Here is a 14,720-nt window from a genome sequence, read left to right on the forward strand (position 1 = left end):
TCTAATGTACTTCTCAATTACATCATCATGGTATAGTACAGATAACAATTGAGGGGACTGAAGAAATACAACCATTATAGTAAGTGCTCAATTACTATGAGCTGAGCTGTTTTTGTTTTGCTACCTATAGAGGCTGTGGGGATGGGTGAGGGATAAAGTCTGTAATTGGGAAAGGAGCTGATGGGCTCACATTCCAGTAATTAGGCTTTGGAGGCAAAAATCCCTTTATGCCTGGTCAAACACACATACATGTCCTATGTCAACTCCTGACCACACGATTTCTGCTGTTAGCAGTTCTTTCCACACAAACTAGTCTTGCTTCTTACTTCCTCTACCCTGCAAGACACTCTGTTAACTGCCAACTGCAGATGAATGCACTTTTTGCTTGGTGTAAATGCTGAGAAATAAGCACTCTTCTCTAAGACCCTCCACTGATTACCACCCCTAGTTATCACTCATTCTGAATTAGTTCCTAATGTGGTAGGATCGCCAATCTTCCCGGTAAGTGCCACTAAGCAGTCTTCAGCAGTCATTCATACTTAAAAGTATGGAAAGACCAGAGGAGGGGACAGACTTGTGGGCACCATGGCCCTCAGTGGGTGCTGCCTAAGTACTGGAATGCTAACCACCAAGGAAAAGAAGGATGATGGGGAGGCAGGAAAGAACACAGATTACTGGTTGCTTCTCTGGCAGCACCTGGTCCATGTGAGGACAACGTACGAATGATAACATTCGTACCCAACGAGCACACAAAGTGCCTGTGGCTCAGTTGACTGGCATTCCTTGAAGGATGTTTTGACCCCACTGCCATGAACATCGTTTCTTCAGCATGTCAAAGAAACTGGTAATATCATTTGAGAGAAAAAGTCCAATTTAAGTGCTATATTACTAGAAAAATAAGAGGAGATAACAGAGCTGGAACTTGTCACCCTAATATAACATGGCAGTTTATAATCCTTTCATCAGCAGAGCTGTTGAAATCAACCAGTCAGTAAAAGGAATGCCACTGTGATATAATGGCTTCAAATACTCTATTATTAGGTTAGGAGAATTTCTTGGGCACATTACATTTACTCAAAAGAGTTAGCAAATGGAACCAAGCCAATTATTTTTCCAATTATCTTTTAAAAGCCAAGAATTTCCATTTAGCAGTTACTTTTGACTTCCAAAAAAGAATCTGATATTTACAGAGGGCTCAAAAGGGTGTGAAAATCAATTTAACTAAAACTCCCTAGTTCGTGCATTCATTTTAGGTAAAATTATTAGTTCAGAAATATTTTTACCTATTTAATGCTTCCTTTAATATACCTTTAAAAAAACAGAATACATAAAAGAATTTTTTTTCTACATATGGTGAGACAGGCCTACATTTTCCAATTTCACCTAAAAGATTTTCATTATGAAATATCATACATTCAAGTTATAAAATATATACAGTCAAAAGAATAACCTAAATAAAAAAGAATAGTGCCGTAACTTAGAAACCTCCTTGAGTCTGTCCCTGATCACATTCCTCTTCCACCCCTAGTGGTAACCACCATCTTGATGTTTACACTTTAGTTTTACCACCTATGTATGTATCCATAATGATAATATTTTACTTAATTTTGTCTCTAAACTTTTGACTTGCTTCTTTAATTCAATGTTATATTGAATTATATATATATATATAAGAATAATTCACATTAATGCATGAAGCTATAGTAATTCACTTTTCACTGCCATATAGTATTCAATTTATATAGCCATTAAAAGAAACAAAACTGTCATTATTCACAGATATGATTTTATACATAGAAAATCCAAAGACCCTACAAATAAATTATTAGAATAATGTAAACATAGCAACATTGAAGATACATGGTCAATATTTTAAAAAACAAACAACTGCTTTTAGAACCCTTGAACTCTGCTGGTGGGAATGTAAAATGGTGTGTAGCTGTTAAAGAAAAAAGTATGGTGGTTCCTAAAAGAATTTTAGACAGAATGCCATATAATCTACCAAGCCAACCTCTGGATATATACCCCAAAGAACTGAAAGCAAGTTCTCAAAGAGATGTTTGTATATTCACCTTCACAGTAGCATTTATTCACAATAGCCAAAAAGTGGAAGCAACTCAAATGTCCATCAAAAGATGTATGGATAAAACAAAACGTGGCATATACATACAACAGAATATCATTCAGCCTTAAAAAGGGAAAGAAATTCTGACACGTACTACAACATGAACAAACCTTGAGAATATGTTAAAGTAAATAAACCAGTCATAAACCCCAAATACTTCTATGATTCAACTTCTATGAGGCACCTAGAGTAGTTGTCAGATTCATATAGACAGAAAGTAGAAGGGTGGTTCCCACGGACTGGGGTAGGAAGGAATGGGGAGGTGTTTAATGGGAACAGTGTTCATTGTGCAAGATCAAAGAGTTCTGTGAATGTACTTAACGCTAATGAATTGTATGTTTAGAAATGTGTAAAGATGGTTTAAAAAGATGAACTGTTTCTATATATATGAAGAATTAGAAATAGAATTGATTAAAAGTTACCTTTTATTACACTATCAAAAATAACAAATTCTTAGGAATAAATCTAAAAGAAATACAAGAGTTCTACACTGAACACTTCATAAAACATTTTTGAGGAAAGCTAAAAGAAATAAATTCAGGGATGTATTTATCAGGTTTGTAAACTAGAAGACTTATAAAAATCAATTCTCCTGATCAATGCAATCCTAATCAAAATCTCAACAGTTTTTTATGTGGAAGCTAACAAGTCAATTTAAAGTGTGTATAAAAATGCAAAGGGCAAAGAATAAACAAGACATTCTCAAAGAAAACCACCAAGTTGGGAGAACCGAATTTGTTGACAGTCTTTTTTTAATTGTAGTAGCGTAAAATTTGCCATCCTAACCATTTTTAAGTGTACAGTTCAAGTATTAAGTATATTCACACTGTTGGGCAGCCAATCTCCAGAATTATTTTTGTCTTGCAAAACTGGAACTATGCTCATTAAAAAACATGTCCCCATTCCCTCCTCCACTCAGCTCCCAGCAACCACCCTTCTGTCTTCTGCCTCTATGAGTTTGACTACTCTAGGTACCTCAGACAAGTGGAATTACACAGTGTTTGTGACTGACTTATTTCACTTTGCATAATATCCCCAAGTCATTTAGCATTCTTTTTAAAAAAGTGGCTTATATGTTTGAGAATATTCCAAATTAATGCAGATTTTTCCAGGAAAAGGTCCATATTTAAAGTTTATTCATGTGTATGCAACGTATCTGGGAAAAGGGGAACTGGTATGAAGGACTGGAATACAGGTACAGGTTGACAATCTATGGCATATTGAGTCTTATAAAACTTACATATTCTATTTGCAGATATTAAAAGTGGAACAGGATACAAGTTCTGAAGTCTCAGCTTAGTAATCAGGAAACAGATTCTTTTTATTTGAATTTATTGAACGGTACACCCTAACTCTGAATTAAAAAATTAAAGGTTATGAAAAGAATGCTACAAGCAAAACCACAGTTCTAAAAGTATAAATTTTAAAAAATGCTGCTCTTCAGATACATGTAAAAACGATGCAGAACAGCAGGACTTGGGTTTCAGACATCATTCAACACCTGTGTTCTGAATTTCCTAGTATCTCTAAGGGATAGGCAGCCTGTCATTCAAGGAAAAAAACTACAGAAATATAAACAATATAAAAAGATTTCTTCATAATTAAGTATGTAGTCAAAACATCAATAGGATGGCACTCTTTTCACTGTCACTCTCTAGACACAGTGCTGTCCAATAGAACTTTCTCACAATTATGGAAATGTCTTATTTGTGCTGGCCACATGTGGCTGTTAAGCCCTTGAAATGTGCCTCATGCAACTAAGGAGCTAAAGTTTTCATTTTGTTTAATATTAATGTAAATCAATACACATGGCTAGCGGCATACACAGTTCTAGATGGTCTATTTAAAAAAATCAACCAAGGAATCAGAATTATGTTTTCTCATTTTAAAAAAATATTTTATTCATTTATTTGAGAGAGAGAGAGCACGAGCAGGGGGAGGGGAGGAGGGAGAAGCAGGCTCCCCGCCGAACAGGGAGCCTGATGTGGGGCTGGATCCCAGGACCCTGGGATCATGACTGAGCTGAAGGCAGACGCTTAACCGACTGAGCCACCCAGGTGCCCTATGTTTTTCCTTTTAATATAACTCTGCCAGGATCCTTTTTTGTTCAGTGTAATCTTTTTTCACTTTAATAACACTAACATCACAAGACATTCGACTAAACACATAAAAAGATGAGCTAAAACCTAATTCTTCCTTGTCTTCGGTAATCAACATTCCATTTATACAACAATGCACAGTAGTGAGCTTTTTACTAAGATACACTGATGTTCCAACTTCAGTCTCAGAATCTGACCAAATACTCTGTATTCAGCTTTAGCTTAACCCTTTTGAAGGCTGAATGCCAAACCCTACACCTAAACACCAATTCAGGAGTCCCAGAATCTGTAATGATATAGGTACTATCATATCCTACCATTTTAGCAACATTAGCCAATTCAAAAAGGCATACCATTAGGAGTATATCTTAATCTGTTTCAAATCGAGGTAAACATTCTAGATGTAACTTGGGGTGAAAAATTTCATGTAACATGAATGTTCTACCAGTCTAATATAAATGATTACTACAAGAGTAAAAAATGCTACATTTTAAAAGCTATTCATTTTGTGTACAACAATGTTTGCAAATATTTCAGGTAAATTTAAATTGGGAAACTGACAGTAAAAAAAAATTGAATATGTAGGATATCTTTAGGAAAAATACAATTTCCTTTTTGAAATGATAAATGTTTATACAGATTTACGTACTAATATCAAGTAAATAAAGTAAACTGGATTATATCTTAATCCTAATCTTTAAAGAAATGCTTGGTATACTAACATGCATAGCATTAAAGTGAGTTTTAGGAACCATGTTTAATTTTTAGCTATTTAATTCCCTTTTGGGCATGAGTCTTTAAGGAAAAACACTAACAGGAATTTTTCACTTCCTGTGAAGACGAATTAAAAACCAAGTATCATCTTGTGCCTAAAATTTCACCAGGAGAGGGGTGCCTGGGTGGCTCAGTCAAGCGTCTGCCTTCCGCTCGGGTTGTGATCCCAGGGTCCTGGGATCGAGCCCCGCATCGGGCTCCCTGCTCAGTGGGAAGCCTGCTTCTCCCTCTCCCACTCCCCGTTTGTTTTCCCTCTCTCGCTATGTCTCTCTCTGTCACATAAATAAATAAAATCTTTAAAAAAAAATTTCACCAGGAGAAAAAAAAAACCCTCCCAAATCATATATATTCAAGATAAATCATCTTTGATCCACACACACCATAAAGAATATAAAGTTCATGAAAAGTAAAGAAAAAGTTCATTTTGTTCACACCAATAAACTTAAAAACATGCATTCTATTATAATACTTTAAGAAGATCATTCCTTATGACTGAATCTATGGAGGCTAAATAAATTTTTTCTTGTATCCCAAAACCCTATTCTAGGATAGTGATAGAAGCCATCAGGCCTCACAATGATTTTAATACTAAGCCATTTGACTCTCAGCCAAAAGATATATCAAGTATACTTTTAGTTTTAATTCAAATCTCCCCAAGCTTGGTTATCTTAAGAACTTCAGTTTAAATTTTAAATGTAATTCTGAATTACTTTTCAAATATTTGGTATGAAATAAAATGAACTGATTCATACATAACATCAAGTTCCAAAACTGAGTTAATAAGGACTTTTGGGCATGAGCCCAGGCAAATCACAAGTAGAAAGACTTGTTTACCATCGAGTTGAGTGGCCAGAAGGCTCTGTGAAGTGCCACATTTAGAACCCTCCCCCCGACGCTGAGTGGGCAAGGAGTCACCGCACCTCTACAAATGTCAAAGAACCATGGTTCTTTGCGAGGTGCTTTCAGTAATACCACTCGTCTTGCTATATCTGATCTTTAGCAGCTAATTAAAAACAGGCCTCACTGAGGAACTTGACTGTCAGCAAGAAGAGGACTGAGCAGAACGATGGAGGGAAAGGGAAGAAGAGTCACAAAGTGTGAACAGTTGTGACGAGGGGAGAGATGTCCAGAATGGTCAGGTTAGTGTTACTGCTGGAAGCCTTCATTGGGCTTTTTTCATTTATGTTTCTTGACTTATAGCCAACCCCCCCCCCAACATAAACAGACACAGATACACACATGTACAAAGAAAGGTACAATCATACGATTCCAGGAAGCCAGGACACTTTTTGTCTAAAGTTTATTACAGGTTAAATTAGGTGGTAAGCACAGCTTTCCATCACATAAACCACCTTATGTGCCAACACAAGTTCTTTCCGTGGGTGATGCTGTCCACACCCTCACCAGGAACCTCACCAAGCAATCCCCAGAGTTCAGTTTAGTTCCACAAACCAAGGGGATCTGTGTTAGAAAGTTGCTTGGCAACAGCTGAAGTTATACCAGACACACCTAAGTCACAGAGACATTTTTAGACCAGCCCCTCACTCTCCTCTTCTCAGCTGCCCCAGGAGAATGCACAAAGACATCTACTCATGCAAAGATGGATGGTGTTTGGAGACGACAGGGAGTACCACGCACTGCCAGACATGGCCTCCATGTTACTCTGACTCAATCACTTCAGTCAATCACTAGAGCCATCTTTATGCTCTCAATAAGGTCACACTGTTTCTCTTTCTCCCAGACATGAAGAGAATTCAGTGTTTTAAGAAGACCTCTACTGCAACTAAATCCACAATAGGGCAACCATGACGGTGAAGTGGAGCAAACCCCGTGAGGCTCCCTGCAAGATGCACACAGAAGGCTAGACCACTTGTCCTCCCTCCTCCTGGGAGAAGAGAACTGGTCAAGCACCCAACTTCCTCTGGGCAGTGAACAAAAGAAAGTAGCTGGCAATGTACTAAAGAACATGACTTAAACAAGATTCTTCCCTGTAGGATGTCAATCTAGTTTTTCTGCAGAAACTGAAGATTTTTTTTTTAAAGATTTTTTTTAATTTATTTATTTGACAGAGAGATAGAGAGCACAAGTAGGCAGAGTGGCAGGCAGAGGGAAAGGGAGAAGCAGGCTCTCTGCTGAGCAGGGAGCCCGATGCGGGGCTCGATCCCAGGACCCTGGGATCATGACCTGAGCTGAAGGCAGACGCTTAACCGACTAAGCCACCCAGGGGCCCTGAAACTGAAGATTTTTAAGAAGATCCTTTAAAAATGGTCTACCATGATCTGTGTCTGTTCACAGGTTAGTTTCCAGTTAGAAGAAAAGCTTTACTCATCACACAGTCGTGGACACACTGTTCCCATCAGCAGTCTGTATAACCCAGTTCTTGGTAGCGTATTTGTGCTATTCCTGAAGGCAGGGCCAAATACCCAAAACAAGCTAACAGTACCTGCCCTGTTAGGGTTCACAAGGGTATGATTATTGCAATCTGAAAGATCTTTTTTTCAAAAAAAGCAAGTTTGCCTGAAAGAAAATGAACTACGTAAATAGTAAAACAAGTTTGGAATGATGCTGCATATGTACAGGAAATATTCTAAGAGCATAAGCTTATTCACAAAACCCTTACTGCATGGTGTTCTGTGTGCCAAGTTCAACGCTAGGCACTTCCACATATCATCTCTTCATTTCACATTTCTAAAGATAATGACTGAAATCTGGGTCATCTCAAAGCTCCTACACATTAATGACATACCTAAACCATAGATTTTTTTTTTTCACAAAGGAAAAACTGGCAAATCATGTACATTATCACATGGTCCACCAACAAACTCACCAACAGCCCCTCAGCCACCAAGATGAGCTCAACCCCTATTTCATAGGGCAAATAAAAACCATCATATACAGGAATGCCCTCAACTTTCTGCCACCAGATGGTCAGAAAGAACCTTCCTGCATCTCCATCTTTGTTTTTTCCTTCTGCCTTCCTTCTGGTTACAGGAGCCTGACCTGGTAGGCAAGCTCTCTGCCAGTGCCCATCTCAAGAATCTATGTCATCAATCATCCAGTCTCTTCGGCAGCTTCTCCCTCTCTATTCCCTTCCATTGACATGAACATATTCAACATTTGCCATCTAAAAACCAAGAAAGAAAACAACAATGCATTCACTCACTCATCCTTTTCTACACCCACATCCCTCTCTTCTCCCTCTTCTTAGAGGCAGGGCTTCCTGAAAAAGTTGCTGCACTCACCTCCCATCCCTCACTCACCCACTGCAATCTGGTCTTCTCTATGGCTCAGTGAACTGCTCTTAACAAGGTCATCTACATCCTCTTAATTGTGAAATCCTATCAGTGACATCAATTCTTCTCTTGCATGCTCAGCTGCATTTGATGTAACTGACCACTCCTTCTATTTTGACATGCTCTCTTCTCCTTGACTTCTGAAACACCACATTCTATTTTCCTCCTCTTTCTGCCTGTTCCTTTTCAAACCCACTCTAGGTAGACCTCCTCTTCCCAGGCAATCTGCTCCAATCCCATGGCTTCATTTATTCACTCCTATCTCTATGGCACAAAGACAAACCCAGCTGCTAAGCCAGGAGACTCTTCACATCTGATCAATGACCAAGACCTGTGAGTCTCATGAAACTGTCCCTGCTTCCAGTCAGCATCCTGCTCACCGCTCACCTGTGTTATTGCAATGGTGGCCTCTATGATCTCCTTACCTCCTTCCAACCCACCTTCACCTTGCAGGTGGCAATCTTTTAGAAAAGAACATTTGAACATGTTTCTCTCCTTATTACATCATTCACAAAATAAAGCATTGATACGGCATGGCAGAGATTATTAGCTGCCTACCCCAACATCATTTTTTCCTTTCTACTTAAGAACCCTGATTTTCAGCTGGGCACACCACCATCCCAAATAAAAGATTTCATTTCCCAGCCTCCCTTGCAATTATTTGTGCCAAAGCTGTGATTAAGTGGAAGTGAAAGATTTCCAGGAAGTCTCTGTGAAAGCGCAAGGGCGTGGCTTCCTCCTTCCTGCTGTTTAGAACGGAAACACGCTGACTAGAGTTCATTCAAGCAGCCGTCTGGGACCATAAGGAGATATGCTAAGGATGGCAAGAGTGGCAAGACAGAGAAGCCCAGGTTCCTGATGAGCACCATGCTGCCATACTAGCTCTGGATTGCCTCTCTCTAGATTTGTTATTCTGAGTTTCACGATTAAATGTAGCTGACTCTAATCTTAACTGGAAGACATGGTTTGCAAAGTGCTTAATGATCTGACCCTTTGTGCCTTGCACTTTCTCCTCTCCTATTCTCCCTGACATGCTGTACTCCAGGAACATGGAGCAGTGGGCTCTCTAACGTCCCGTATCTGTTGAGTGTAGGCCCCTGCATTTCTGCCCCCTCATGCAACTTCACTTCACCAATGGTCTTCCCTTTATCCTCCACATCTCAGTTCAGACCAGCAATTCTCAGGCTTTATGAGCTATCAGGCATGGACTCTGTTTCAGAAAAGTGAAGATACCACCCCACCCCCCACAAAAAAAAACAAAAAACTTTGCATATGACCTCACTCCTGTGGAATTTCATTCACTGAATATAAAAATAATCTTTATAGGAGATGCTGTATTTCCCAATGAAAGTTAATATGCAAATAAAGCAAAAAATAAACTCTCTCCACTGAATTTCAATGAGAAGTCTTCTGTTTGGCTTGAGTAAGAAACTGACACTGATACAGTTGAGAAGGTTATATGCATCCATCTTTAACTGCCATTCTATTCTGACTTTTCTTTTTTATGAAAAACCTCAACTCTCTCCAAGGCAAGTTCTCACAGCCTGCTCTGCCAGCTGAATGGAGGCTTGTAATAGAAACACCTAAATTCTCCAAGACTCTGAGAACTCAGTGGCTCATAGTATTTCCCTTGTCTTCAAAGGCCAATAAGGTCGTCTTTGGTGCTGCATCACTCATGCAGGATCACGCCATCTTCAATGCAAAGCTCAGAGACGCAGAAGGAGAGTCACAGTGATATGTGGCACTCACCCTCCTCTGCAGCAACAGGACTGGAAGTGCTGGATGGCATCACAGATATTATCCGTGCACAGAGCACCAAGACACTTCTCTTCCAACACAAGTTTGCTTGGCTTCTTGGTAACTTTATCATTTTAAAAACATTTTCAGAAGGGATTCACAGTAATTCTTCTCTTAGGGCACCAGCGGGCAACATAAGGAATGAAAACCAGTAGTTGGCTGCCCTGAGAAATGTCTCAAATTGCAAGGACATGATGTAGCCGGTGTTTCCTCCATGACCTGACTCAAATCATTGTAATAAACTACAATTCCAGCGTGAATGGGACCATCTGACAAAGACCGTTGCAGAACTGAATGGGACTGTACAAGACAGTGACTGAGAGCACAGGCTCTAATGCCAGGCCACTTGGGTCTGAATCTTAGACTCCACTCTTTATTATGGCAAGTAATTTAGCTGCTCTCAGCCTTTTTCATCTGCTTCATTGATTTGTTATGAGGATAAATGAGATAATGCAGGTAAAGTGCTGAGCAAAGTGTATGGCCCATAGGAAGAGCATAAATGTTGACTGGCATTATCCCATTGATTCAGACACACTCTCTACTCCTACCCCACGTTTTAACATTTCTGAGACGAGGATGCAGCATATATTCATTGGATCTTACAATCAATTGGTTGCACTATTTGTCTTTTTTAGTGGTACACAAAAGGTGCAGTTTGCACCCAATGGCACAAATTTGATAGAATATGGTATTGAATTTCTCTTTCTGCTCCAAATCACAAACCAGCTTAATGATCTCCCAGCTATGGGTCTCACCTGAAGTCTCACTCCAGTCATTTGTAATTTAAGAATAGTTTAAGACAGGAGTCAAAAACCATAGCCTTTGGGACAGTCAGGTCTGCCACCTGTTCTCGTAAATTATTACTGGAACACAGCCACTCTCATTAGTTTACAAATCTATGGCTGCTTTCATGCTACTGTGGCTAAGCTGCGTAATCATGACAGAAAATGCATAGCCAACAAAGTCTAAGATATTTACTATCTGGCGCTTTACAGAAAGGATCTGCCAAACCCTGGTTTCAGACAATCTTCTGAGGTGAGAAAAATCCAAGTTTTAATAATATTTCTGCTTTTTTAGACTTTGCTTCGCCTAAAATGGCTCCACACTGCCTGACAACCTCCCCGGATGGCCAGAGAGGTAGGATCTCCTTTAGGCTACGCTGGCTCTGTGCTTCCACCGGCAAGAACACCACCGCCTAACAATCCCCCAAGTTTTTGTATCTCCTATTTGTCCGGCAAAGCAAAAGCAAGGATATGTCATTGGTAGCAGAACTCAGGCAATTTTCAAAACAAAAGAAAGAAAACCTCAGATTAAAAAAGTCTTTTACCACTTACATGAAGTGGTTAGAGTAGTTAAATTTATAGAGCCAGAAAACAAAACGGTAGTTGCCATGAGCTGAGGGAAGGAGAGAGTGGGTGTTACTGTTTAATGGGTATAGAATTTCAGTTTTACAAGATGAAAAAGTTGTGGAGATTGGTTGCACAATCATGTGAATATACTTAACACTACTGAAGCATATACTTAGAAATGATCAAGATAAAAGGAAGATTTTAAAAAATGATCAAGATAAATGGTATATTTTATGTGTACTTTATAACTAAAAGCATTAAAAAAATTTTTAAGTGTTTTAGGTAGGTGTTTATGTGTGGGCACACATGTATGCCCCATCAAGGTGTCTAAGGACCACAGAGCAAAAATATCACTTCCTTTAAAAGCCTTTTATGACCCTCATACCCCCAGGAGTGGATCTGGCACAACCCCTACTTCTAGCTTCAAGTACTACCAGCTTCTATGGTAGCAATTATTACACTGTCTCCAAACTGTCCATTTAGTCCTCCATATGTGTCCATGACTGTAAACTCCACAAGGACAGGAACTGCCATGTGGTGCTCCCCCCACCATATCTGTCACCTTTAGTTATCAAGCTTATTGGTGGCACTCACATATTTGAGTAAATAAGTGAGTAAATGAATGGAGCAAATATGGATTAATATGAATAAATTAAATGAAACCTGTTCTTTGGAATTTTTTTCTACTCAAATGCTAAGTTTAAAACAAAAGTGGTTTAACCACTAATTAGAAACCAGATTACAAACACCTATTATCTTAATTCAAGAAAAAAGTACTGGATCAGCATACATTATATATAAGTTTGATAAAGAAAACCTAAATCTAAGACTTTGCATAAAAAAATGTTTAAAGGCCATGTTAGTGTAGTAATTATAAAACGATCCCTCTGTGATAAGCAAACAGAATGATCACATAATAAACATTATAAACTGAACCTGAAAAAGTACATTTCCTAAGAAAGTTCTTTTGTCGTCTTCTGCTTATAAATTATAAAAACACAAGGAAAACTATCAAATCAAGGACATATTTTAATTTTGCTAGCTATTAATAATATCAGCTCCTACATCTATGGGGTTTTTAAAAATTATTTTTAATTATTCTAAAGTAAATATTACCTAAAACTGTGGACAGGAAAACATGAGGACAATTTTTCCAGTGGTAGACAGAATCAGCTGTCCTATTCATACACTGAATCCTCATGTCCAAAGGCAAAAAATTTTAACAGGGGGGAAGCAAACAGGTCCTTTCAAAGAATAAATCAGAAATCTTCGCACCAGCACTGTTCTCTAAACAATTACTCTCATCAGCACCAACCCAGTAACTCATGCTCAGTATCCTTCAATACAATCTGCTACCTCAGTTACTTGTGTCAATCTTAGTAAAAATCTCAGCAAGAACTATTACCAGGAGCCAAAATCATAAAAGTCACTCATTTTCACCCTAAGTCTCATGTTGYCCAAACTTAAATATCATGCGTGTTTGTTACAACTTAAATATCAYGCRTGWTWKTTAMRWYKTAAMWAWCAYGCRTGWTWKTTAMRWYKTAAMWAWCAYGCRTGATATTTAAGTTGTAACAAACACGCATGATATTTAAGTTTGGRCAACATGAGACTTAGGGTGAAAATGAGTGACTTTTATGATTTTGGCTCCTGGTAATAGTTCTTGCTGAGATTTTTACTAAGATTGACACTAGTAACTGAGGTAGCAGATTGTATTGAAGGATACTGAGCATGAGTTACTGGGTTGGTGATGAGAGTAATTGTTTAGAGAACAGTGCTGGTGCCAAGATTTCTGATTTATTCTTTGAAAGGACTGTTTGCTTCCCAAACTTAAATATCATGTGTTTTTGTTATATAAAGATAAGAATCGGGGGTGGGGGGATGGGTTAGCCTGGTGATGGGTATTAAAGAGGGCACGTTCTGCATGGAGCACTGGGTGTTATACGCAAACAATGAGTCATGGAACACTACATCAAAACTAATGATGTAATGTATGGTGACTAACATAACATAATAAAAAAAAAGATAAGAATCATAGCAATTGCTGCAAATAAAATGAGAGTTCTATATTAAATACTTCAAGCAACAATACAAATAGCCAATGGAAAAATTCAACCTAATAAATAAATAAAAATTTAAAGATATTTTTCATATTCACCAGCAAATATTTTTTACAGCAATAATATTCAATGTTTTAATACCTGTAGTGAAACTGACAATAAAATAGATGCAGATCTTTACTCAGTATTAATTTAGAGGCCTTTCCTGCCTCTGCCTACCCTATCTAAAATAGTACCTCTACTGCTTATTCTCTGTACCCTTTCCCATCTTTATTTTTCTTCATGTCATTTACCACTATTGGAAATTACATTATATATCCTTTATCATCCACTCCTCCACTAGATTGTAAACTAGAAACTAGATGAGGGTAGGGCTTTGTCAATATGGTCTCCTAATACACAGTTGACACTCAAAAAATTGTTGTTGAACCAATAAATTAATATGAATGGGAGCAAACTGGTATACTCTTTCTGGAAAGCAATTTGAAATATGTAACAAGAAACTTTAAAAAGTTCATATCCTCTGAAAAAAACATTTCTTGTTACTCTTCGAAATAATTCAGAGATGCAAAGATGTATGTATAAGTATATTCATCACAGGATTTTTAAATTTAAATTCAATTAATTAACACATGGTATATTATTAGTTTCAGAGGTAGAGTTCAGTGATTTATCAGTTGCATATAACACCCAGTGCTCATTTTATCACATGCCCTCCTTAATGCCCATCACCCAGTTACCCCTACCCCCCTCTCCCCTCTAGCAACCCTCAGTTTGTTTCCTAGAGTTAAGAATCTCTTATGGTTTGTCTCCCTCTCTGATTTCTTATTTTATTTTTTCCCTCCCTTTCCCTATGCTCCTCTGTTTTGTTTCTCAAATTCCACATGAGTGAAATCATATAATAACTTTCTCTGACTTATTTCGCTTAGCATAATACCCTCTAGTTCCATCCACATAGTTGCAAATGGTAAGATTCCATTTTTTTTGATGGCTGAGTAATATTCCATTTTGTGTGTGTGTGTGTGTGTGTGTGTGTGTGTGTACACCATATCTTCTTTATCCACTCATCTGTAGATGGACATCTGGGCTCTTTCCATAGTTTGGCTATTGTGGACATTGCTGCTATAAACACTGGGATGCATGTGCCCCTTCGGATCACTATATTTATATCCTTTGGGTAGATACCTAGCAGTGCCAATTCCTGAATTGTAGGATTGCTCTAT

At 38.2% G+C, this 14,720-nt stretch overlaps 1 protein-coding gene across 2 annotated transcripts in view; it reads right to left on the bottom strand.

Moving 5' to 3' along the window:
- Window positions 1–14,720, bottom strand: part of UGP2 (UDP-glucose pyrophosphorylase 2) — a 71,886-nt gene that overhangs the window by 12,920 nt on the left and 44,246 nt on the right. The window lies entirely within an intron of this gene.

Source organism: Phoca vitulina, unplaced genomic scaffold, assembly GCF_004348235.1.
Source record: "Phoca vitulina isolate PV1807 unplaced genomic scaffold, GSC_HSeal_1.0 scaffold12, whole genome shotgun sequence".
NCBI lineage: Eukaryota > Metazoa > Chordata > Mammalia > Carnivora > Phocidae > Phoca > Phoca vitulina.